Source organism: Lagenorhynchus albirostris, chromosome X (genome assembly GCF_949774975.1).
Source record: "Lagenorhynchus albirostris chromosome X, mLagAlb1.1, whole genome shotgun sequence".
Classification (NCBI taxonomy): Eukaryota; Metazoa; Chordata; class Mammalia; order Artiodactyla; family Delphinidae; genus Lagenorhynchus; species Lagenorhynchus albirostris.
Genome location: NC_083116.1, coordinates 67545102 through 67553230, shown reverse-complemented (window position 1 = coordinate 67553230; position 8129 = coordinate 67545102).

Genomic DNA, 8129 nt, shown 5'->3' with positions numbered 1-8129 from the left:
GTTTTGAAATCCATCCCTTCATGTTTCTGTGTATCTCATCAAACCACCTGCAACCCGCACAGTTCTCCAGTCTGTCAGATGACTGGTTTACACTCCAAAGCCTAAAGAGTCAATCGCGGAAGCAGAGAGTGGGGAGTTCTGGGATTTGTTTTCTGTTTGGTTGTTCTACACTAGTCAACCACTATCTGTGTACACCAAAATTTGCATTTCATATAACTGTCAAGTTTTATGAAATATTATTCTTTTGATTTGTTTCAAACACTTAAAAATGAAAAAGTAAATCGTAGCACCCAGTGTGCACAAAAACAGGTGGTGGGCCAGTTTTTGCTCATGGGTTATAACTTGGTAACCCCTGATCAAAGTTGTCTATGCAACTATTGTCCAATAGCTTCAAACTCATTTTACAAGGCCAGGATCACCTTGACCATAAAACAGACAAAAATATACAAAAAAATGAAAATTATAGGCCAGTATCACTGATGAACATAGATGCAAAAATCCTCAACAAAATATTAGCAAGCCAAGTCCAGCAATACATTAAAAAGACCATACACCATGATAAGGTGGGATTCATCCCAGGGATGTAAATATGGTTCAATATGTGCAGATCTATCGATGTGCTACATCACATTAACAAACTGAAGAATAAAAAACATGTAGTAATCCAAGAGATGCAGAAAAAAAGCTTTGGACAAAATTTGATATCCATTTATTATAAAAACTCTCAATAAAGTGGTTATAGAGGGAACTTAGCTCGACATAATAAAGGCCATATATGACAGACCCACAGCTAACATCACTCAGTGGTGAAAAGCTGAAAGTTTTTCCTCTATGATCAGGAACAAGACAAGAATGCCCACTCTCAGCATTTTTACTCAACATAGTATTGGGAATCCTAGCCACAGCAATCAGAAAAGGAAAAGGAACCCAGGTTGGAAAGGATGAAACTACTGCTGCTTGTGGGTGACATGATACTAGACACAGAAAACCCTAAAGATGCCAACAAAAAACTGTTGGAACTTACCAAAGAATTCAATAAATTTGCAGGATACAAAATTAATATTCAGAAATCTGGTGCATTTCTATACACTAACAACAAACTATCAGAAAGAGAAATTAAGAAAACAATCCCATTTACCACTGCATAAAAAACAAAACAAAACAAACAAACAAAAAAACCCTAGGAACAAATCTAACTAAGGATGTAAAAGATGTGTACTCTGAAAACTATAAGACACTGATGAAAGTAATGGAAAACAACACGAAGAGATGGAAAGATATACTCTGTTCGTGGATTGGAAGAAGTAATATTCTTAACGTGGCCATATTACCCAAGGCAATCTACAGACTCAATGCAATGCCTATAAAATATCAATGTCATTTTTCACAGAACTAGAACAAATAATTCTAGACTTTGTGTGGAAATACAGAAGATCCTGAACAGCTAAAACTAGCTTATGAAAGATAAATTAAACAAAAGGTGTCACAGTCCCTGATTTGAAACTATACTGCAAAGCTACAGTAATCAAAAAAGGATGGTACGGGCACAAAAATAGACATATAGATCGATGGAACCGAATAGAGAGACCAGAAGTGAACCCACTCTTATATGGGCAATTAACCTATGACAGAGGAGGCAAGAATATACAATGGGGAAAAGACAGACTCTTCAGTAAATGGTGTTGGGAAAATCAGACAGTTACATGCAAAAGAAGCAAACTGGAGTGCTTTCTTACACCATATACAAATATAAACTCAAAATGCATTAAAGGCTTAAGTGTGAGACCTGAAACCATAAGACTTCTAGAAGAAAACATAAGCAGTATGCACTTTGACATCGGTTTTAGCAATATTTTTTCTATATGTCTCATCAGGCAAATGAAACAAAAGCAAAATTATACAAATGGGACTACATCAAACTAAAAAGCTTTTGCACAGTAAAGGAAACTATTTTAAAAAACCCGAAAAGGCCGCCTACTAAATGGCAAATGATATTTGCCATACATTGTTTGTCAGATACAAACAATGTATCTGACAAGGGATTAATATAAAAAGTATAAAAAGAATTCATAAAACTCAACATCAAAAACACAAACGACCCAACTAAAAAATGGATAGATGACCTGAATAGATATTTTTCCAAAGAAGATATACAGAGAGCCAGCAGCAACATGAAAAGATGTTCAATATCACTAATCATCAGGGAAATTTAAATCAAGTCCACAATGAGGTATCACTTCACACCTGTCAGAATGGCCATTATCAAAAAGACAACAGATAACAAGGATGGTGGAAAGGAACCTTCATGCACTATTGGTGAGAACATAAACTGATGCAACCACTATGGAAAACATTATGGAGATTCCTCAAAAAAAGTAAAAATGGAATGACCATATGGTCAAACCATTCCTCTTCTGGGTATTTATCAGAAGAAAACAAAAACACTAATTAGAAAAGAAATATGCACCTCTATGTTCACTGCATCATTATTTACAATAGCCAAGATATGGAAGTAACCTAAGTTCCCACCTATAAATGAATAGGTAAAGAAGATGTTGTATATATATATATACAATAGGATATTAGTCAGCCATTAAAAAGAATGAAATATGGAAAAAGAACTAAAGAAATTAGAAAATGGTATATCTTAAAATTAGAATATCAATAAAGAGATAAATAATTATAAAGAGGGACCAAACAAATTCTGAAGCTAAAAATTGCAATAACTAAAATGAAAAATTCACTATAGAGTATCAGCAGCAGATCTGAACAGGCAGAAAAATCAGCAAACTTGAAGGTAGGAAATGGGAATCATCAAATCTGAGGAGCAGAAAGAAAACAACATGAAGAGAAGTAAGCAGAGCATAAGGTACTTATAAGACATTATTAAATAGACCAACATATGCATTATAGGAGTCCCAGAAGTGAGAAAGGGGCAGAAAGATCATTTGAAGAAATAATGGCTAAGATTCACATTTCTCTAATAATTAGCAATGTTGAGCATCTTCTCATGGGCCTTCTGGCCGTCTGTATATCTTCTTTGGAGAAATGTCAATTTGGATCTTCTGCCCATTTTTTGATTCAGTTGGTTTTCATTTTTTTATTATTGAGCTACTTGAGCTGTTTGTATATTTTGGAGATTAATCCCTTGTGAGTCACATTGTTTGCAAATATTTTCTCCCATTCTGTGGGTTGTCTTTTTGTTTTGTTTATGGTTTCTGTTGCTGTGCAAAAGCTTTTAAGTTTCATTATGTCTCATTTGTTTATTTTTGTTTTTATTTTCATTACTCTAGGGGCTGGATCAAAACTACAATGAGGTATCGCATCACACAGGTCAGAATGGCCATCATCAAAAAGTCTACAAACAATAAATGCTGGAAAGGGTGTGGAGAAAAGGGAACCCTCCTACACTGTTGGAGGTACAGCCACTATGGAGAACAGTATGGAGGTTCCTTACAAAAACTAAAAATAGAACTACCATATGATCCAGCAATCCCACTCCTGGGCATATATCCAGAGAAAACCATACTTTGAAAAGATACATGCACCCCAATGTTCATTGGCAGTACTATTTACAATAGCCAAGACAGGGAAGCAACCTAAATGTCCATCAACAGAGGAATGGATAAAGAAGATGTGGTACATATATACAATGGGATATTACTCAGACATAAAGAAGAGTAAAATAATCCCATTTGCAGCAAGATGGATGGATCAAGCGGTGATCATACTGAGTAAAGTAAGTCAGACAGAGAAAGACAAATATCATATGATATCACTTATATGTGGAATGTAAAAGAAGGATACAAATGAACTTATTTAAAAAAACTGAAACAGATTTCACAGTCTTCAAAAACAAACATTTGGGACTTCCCTGGTGGCACAGTGGGAACTTTTCAGTATAGTGATCTAGCATAGGGTTCAGCAAACTGTTTATATAAAGGGCCAGAATTGTTGCGCCATACAGTTTCTGCCAAAACTACTCAACTCCAGTGTCATAGTGGAAAAGCAGGCATAGACAATACACAAACAAATGTACAAGGTTATGTTCCAATAAAAGTTTATTATCAAAATCGGGACATGGGCCAAAGTCATTTCTGATTGTTCTGATTTGCCAAACTATTCTTGATCTAACATTTCTGTTTTTATATATATTCCCATTATTTAAAAAGTTTTGATGTCATTTAAAAAGGTGCTTAATTTCATCTTATAATTGCTATTGTTACATAGAAACACAATTTAAATTATTGAAACCGTATCCCATGACTTCCTACAAGCATTTATTATATCTCCTAGTTTTTGCCAATTCTTACCAGTTTCAATGTTTACAATGATGTCATCTAAAAATAACATTGGGGCTTCTCTGGTGGCGCAGTGGTTAAGAATCTACCTGCCAACGCAGGGGACACAGGTTCAAGCCCTGCTCCGGGAAGATCCCACATGCCGTGGAGCAACTAAACCCGAGTGCCACAATTACTGAGCCTGCGCTCTAGAGCCCATGAGCCACCACTACTGAAGCACGTGCCACAACTACTGAAGCCTGCGCACCTAGAGCCTGTGTTCCACAACAAGACAAGCCACCGCAATGAGAAGCCTGTGCACCACAACAAAGAGTAGCCCCTGCTCGCCACAACTAGAGAAAGCCCGTGTGCAGCAACAAAGACCCAATGCAGCCAAAAATAAATAAATAAAATAAATATATTTTTAAAAACGTAAATAAATAAATAAAATAACGTTGCTTAGTCCTTTCTAATACTTATGCATTTTATTTCCTCTTGAATTATTGAAATAGCTAGAATTTTCAGAACTATTATGAAACAGTAGTTATAAGACTAGCCATACTTGCCCTGCTACCAGTCTAAATGAAGAATGGGAAGTTTGGTTCAAGATGGTGTAGTAGAAGGACATCCGCTCACTCCCTCTTGTGAGAGCACCAGAATCACAACTAACTGCTGAACAATCATCAACAGGAAGAAAATGGAACGCATGAAAAAAGATACCCCACATCCAAAGACAAGGGAGAAGCCGTAATGAGAGGGTAGGAGGGGTGCAATCATGGTAAAAATCAAATCCCATAACCGCTGGGTGAGTGACTCACAAACTGGAGAACAATTATACCACAGAAGTCCACCCACTGGAGTGAAGGTTCTGAGACCCAAGTCAGGCTTCCCAACCTGGGGATCCAGCAACAGGAGGAAGAAGCCCCAGAGAATCAGACTTTGAAGGCCAGCGAGATTTGATTGCAGGACTTTGACAGGACTGGGGGAAACAGAGACTCCACTCTTGGAGGGCACACACAAAATAGTATGCACACCAGAACCGAGGGGAAAGGAGCAGTGACCCCATAGGACACTGAACCAGATTCACCTGCTAGTGCTGGAGGGTCTCCTGCAGAGGCAGGGTGTGACTGTGGCTCATGGAGGGGACAAGGACACTGGTGGAAGAAATTCTGGGAAGTACTCATTAGCATGAGCCCCCCCCCCAGAGTCTGCCATTAGCTCCATTAAAGAGCCTGTAGCCTCCAGTGCTGAGTCGCCTCAGGCCAAACAACCAACAGGGAGGAAAATCAGCCCCACCCATCAACAGACAAGCAGATTAAAGTTTTACTGAGCTCTGCTGACCAGAGCAACACCCAGCTCTACCCACCACCAGTCCTTCCCATCAGGAAGCTTGCACAAGCCTCTTAGATAGGCTCATCCACCAGAGAGCAGACAGCAGAAGCAAGAAGAACTACAATTCTGCAGCTGCCAGAACGGAAACCACAATCACAGAAAGATACACAAAAAGAAAAGGGAGAGGACTCTGTCCCAGATGAAGGAACAATATAAAACCCCATAAAAACAATTAAATGAAGTGGAGATAGGCAACCTTCCAGAAAAAGAATTCAGAATAATGATAGTGAAGGTGATCAAGGACCTCGAAAAAGGAATGGAGGCAAAGATTGAGAGGATGCAAGAAATGTTTAACAAAGACCTAGAAGAAGTAGAGAAGAAACAAACAGAGAAGAACAATACAATAACTGAAATGAAAACACACTAGAAGGAATCAATAGCAGAATAACTGAGGCAGAAGAACGGATAAGTGACCTGGAAGACAGAATGGTGGAAATCACTGCCGTGGAACAGAATAAAGAAAAAAAAATGAAAAGAAATGAAGACAGCTTAAGAGACTTCTGTGACAACATTGAACACACCAACATTTGCATTATAGTGGTCCCAGGAGGACAGGAGAGAGAGAAAGGACCCCAGAAAATATTTGAAGAGATTATGGTCAAAAGCTTCCCAAACATGGGAAAGGAAATAGCCACCCAAGTCCAGGAAGCACAGAGAGTCCCAGGCAGGATAAACTCAATGAGAAACACGATGTAACACATAACAATCAAATTGACAAAAATTAAAGACAAAGAAAAATTATTAAAAGCAACAAGGGAAAAACGACGAATAACATACAAGGGAATGCCCATAAGGTTAACAGCTGATTTCTCAGCAGGAACTCTACAAGCCAGAAGGGAGTGGCACGATATATTTAAAGTGGTGAAAGGGAAGAACTTACAACCAAGATTACTCTACCCGGCAAGGATCTCATTCAGATTCAACAGAGAAATCAAAAACTTTACAGGTAAGCAAAAGCTAAGAGAATTCAGCACCACGAAACCAGCCCTAAAACAAATGCTAAAGGAACTTATCTAAGTGGAAAACACAGGAGAAGAAAAGGACCTACAGAAACAAACCCAAAAAATTGAGAAAAAGGTACTAGGAACATACATATTGATAATTACCTTAAATGTGAATGGATTAAATGTTCCAACTATAAAATACAGGCTCACTGAATGGATACAAAAACAAGACTCATATATATGCTGTCTAAACTATAACCACTTCAGACCTAGGGACACATACAGACTGAGAGTGAGGAGATGGCAAAAGATATTCTATGCAAATGGAAATCAAAAGAAGCTGGAATAGCAATACTCATATCAGATAAAATAGACTTAAAAATAAAGAATGTAACAAGACACAAGGAAGGACACTACATAAGGATCAAGGGATCAATCCAAGGAGAAGATACAACAATTATAAATATATATGCACCCCACATAGGAACACCTCAATACATAAGACAAATGCTAACAGCTATAAAAGAGGAAATCGACAGTAACACAATAATAGTGGGGGATTTTAACACCTCACTTACTCCAATGGACAGATCATCCAGACATAAAAGGAATAAGGAAACACAAGCTTTAAATGACACAATAGACCAGATGGATTTAACTGATATTTATAGGACATTCCATCTGAAAACCACAGATTATATTTTCTTCTCAAGTGAATGCAGAACATTCTCCAGGATAGATCACATCTTGGGTCACAGATCACGCCTCAGTAAATTTAAGAGAATTGAAATCATATCAAGCATCTTTTCTGACCACAACACTGTGATATTAGAAATAAATTACAGGGGAAAAAATGTGAAAAACACAAACACATGGAGGCTAAACAACATGTTACTAAATAACCAAGACATCACTGAAGAAATCCAAAACTACCTAGAGACAAATGACAATGAAAACACGACCATCCAAAACCCATGGGATGTAGCAAAAGCAGTTCTAAGAGGGAACTTTATAGCAATACAATCCTACCTCACGAAACAAGAAAAATCTCAAATAAACAGTCTAACCCTACACCTAAAGGAACTAGAGAAAGAAAAACAAACAATACCTAAATTTAGTAGAAAGAAAGAAATCATAAAGATCAGAGAAGAAATAAATGAAATAGAAACAGAGAAAACAATAGGAAATTTCAATAAAACTAAAAGTTGGCTCTTTGAGAAGATAAACAAAATTGACTAACCTTTATACAGACTCATCAAGCAAAAGAGGGAGAGGACTCAAATCAATAAAATTAGAAATGAAAAAGCAGTTACAACAGACACCGCAGAAATACAAAGCATCATGAGAGACTACTACAAGCACCTATATTCCAATAAAATGGACAACTTGGAAGAAATGGTCAAATTCTTAGAAAGGTATAACCTTCCAAGACTGAACAAGGAAGAAATAGAAAATATGAGCAGACCAATCAGAAGTAACGGAATTGAAACTGTGATAAAAATCTTCTGACAAA